The sequence below is a fragment of the Sceloporus occidentalis genome, unplaced genomic scaffold (genome assembly GCF_023333645.1).
Source record: "Sceloporus occidentalis isolate IW3139 unplaced genomic scaffold, rSceOcc1.0.p SCAF_4, whole genome shotgun sequence".
In the NCBI taxonomy this organism is placed as follows: Eukaryota; Metazoa; Chordata; class Lepidosauria; order Squamata; family Phrynosomatidae; genus Sceloporus; species Sceloporus occidentalis.
This window is the reverse complement of record NW_028316984.1, coordinates 53,443,127-53,445,814: the sequence shown is the minus strand read 5'-3', so window position 1 is coordinate 53,445,814 and position 2,688 is coordinate 53,443,127. Positions and strand designations below refer to the sequence as shown.

Here is a 2,688-nt window from a genome sequence, read left to right as displayed (position 1 = left end):
AACCACAGTATTACAGCTTTCCAACATTAACTAAACAACTAATAAATGGGGAGACATAGTAACCAGCCATTAATCTTGTGTAAACAACAAAAAAAGCTTATTTTTGTTCTCTAATAAATACACATAACAATGAAATGTTTTGAATAAGTTTTAAGGAGATGACCCAGAAATTGGTTTGGCAAATGCTCTTCTACAATGACCGCACACCGTGTCTACTGCAATATTTGTGACATGTTTGCATTGTTATTTGGCCGCAAACAGAATGAAAAGATCTGTCTTCCAAATTTAAACAGAGAGATTGTTTCAGTTTATATAACCAATCTAAGTCCCAAGACAGTAAAAAATCAACAAGCTGAAGAGACTCTGCAGCTAAACAAAGTCGGTATGATTTTGAACAGGGGCAGATTAATACTCAAAAAACAACCTTTGGCTCCTGTTGGAATTTCTGGGAGATATAATGCAAAGGACATATAAATAAAAAGATTGATATATGAGTTTATAAAATTGCCATATTTCTGCACTGCTGAAAAGGACAAGCACATTTTAACAAATGCAGATAAAAAGAATGGTATTTTTACACTACACTTGATCTTAGCCAAAAGGCCGAGAAGCAAAGAAGAATGGTATTTTTGAGCAAATCTCACTCCCGCGTAGTTTCCATTAAAAATGTTAGGTTGCTAAACAATTTGTATACCACAAATTCCAATCCAGTACTAGAAGTATGAACAAAGGCAAGGACTTCATGGCACACTTAATAGAAGATCCTCACTACTGCTTATTGGGGGGGGGGCAATCTTATCAGAGAGAATTTTAAACCCTGGGAAATTGATTTTTGGTAAGCAGATTTATTGCTTTCACACATCAATACTAACAGACCACTATAAAGATCGGAAATTCCTTTTGCAGTATATAGTAGTGGGAATGGTCCTCCCATGATTCCACCCTATCGAATCCTGAGATTTTAGTTTGTTGTGGCACCAGAGCGCTCTGACAGAGAAGGCTAAATCTCTCACAAAACTACAAATCCCAGAATTCCATAGCACTGATTCATGGCAACGTCAGACGAGATTGAGAATCTAGCTTAAATTTATACCCACACTGATGTACTATAGCTCCCCCATGCCCCAGAAGAGATATTACTGAGATTTGAGGGAAATACTGAGATTTGAGGGGAAATTCCTGTGGTATGGACTGTTGTAGGTAAACAGAAATCAGATGTGTGAAAAACACTTAGCATTGGTGTTGGGATCACTATATATTTTTTTCCTTTCTCTTTCTTTTTTATTCTCTCTTGATGAATGAGCATTGACTACATGATTAATAGATAAAATTAGCATTATGGATTTAATTAATGCAACATTTCATGTTTTATCATTGGCATTGTGGGTAATTTGTATGGTGTGTATGTTTATATCATTTATTGGCAGTGACTGGTGTTTATCTAGAGTGGTAGGGACAGTGGTGCCCATCCATCTTTATAGAATGGTGTTAGAGTAAAAGAAAAGTATTTTAATCCAAACTTCAGGGAAATTCTGCCCACTTATCTATTTAGGAACAAAAGCTATGCTATTATAGATACTGAATTACATGTTCAAATTAAGGGGATCTTGCCAGTGCAGACATGATAAGCAGTTAGCTACACATATAGATAAACTGGGTGAAAAGAATTCCTACAAGAAAAAAAGATACATCCATCCCTCCTGTGATTCCCATAATCATGGATAGGCTTGCAAAATAATACATTAAAAGAGAACTGTCTCCAAGGAGTAAAATTCAAAATATAGTCATCCAATTCCCTACAATTATAGTTTTTGTTCAAACGGTTTATGTCGGAGAGCAGAAACAAGGTTTGAAATTAGAAACTCGCAAGCATTTGAAAAAATTATGAAGAAAAAAGGGAAGATATGAAGACTTTTTTTTAAAAAGCAACCCTATGCTCCCCCTACTTTTCCATGATGAATAGATAAAACAAAAAAGAAAACCTGATAAATTGTTAGCTTTAAAAAAGTCAAAATAGCAAGGCAAGTTATTCTGCAAAACCAAATCAAAGGCCCTTTCCAACCCATTTTCTCTTCCGTTTTAAACAATCCAAAAAGAAGGCAGGGGATAAGGATAAAAGTTTTATTTATTTATTATATATTATATTATATTCTGGATTGGCTCAAGGCATATCTCTAATTTATTTGTTCATGACACACTTCTGAAAAGGTGATTTTCAAAAGAAGTAGCTGTGTGAGACACTTGCAGCTTTAAAAGGAGGAAGAAAGGGGGAGAGGAAAAATGAAAAAAAATGTGGCAGAAGCTTTAAGACAAACTGGTTTTTACGTTCACTTGGACTTTCATGGATATAAACCCACTTCTTTAGATGTGGTTCAGAGTGATAATAAATGCTCAGGTATAAAACAAATTTACACAGTTGTGGGATGGAATGTAATTGCATCCAGAAAAATGCCAATTATTATCCTTGCTGTAAGTTACAAAATGCTGCACAAAGTGATACAGGTATTCCAGATCTTTACAGTGGTTAGTTAGCATTTATGTGTAAAAGCAATAAATTGGCTTACAAAAAGTCAGTTTCCCAGGTTCAAAATTGTCTGAGAAGATTCCTTTCATTATATGTGCAGTAGCAAGGGATCTTTTATTAATATATGCAGTATGCCATGAATCCCTTGTCTTTGTGCATACCTC

The 2,688-nt window shown here is 34.9% G+C and overlaps 1 pseudogene; it reads right to left on the bottom strand.

The window, feature by feature from the left end:
* Positions 1-478: 478 nt before the first annotated feature.
* On the bottom strand, positions 479-615 carry LOC149313883 (U2 spliceosomal RNA; annotated as a pseudogene).
* Between the last annotated feature and the right edge of the window lie 2,073 nt (positions 616-2,688).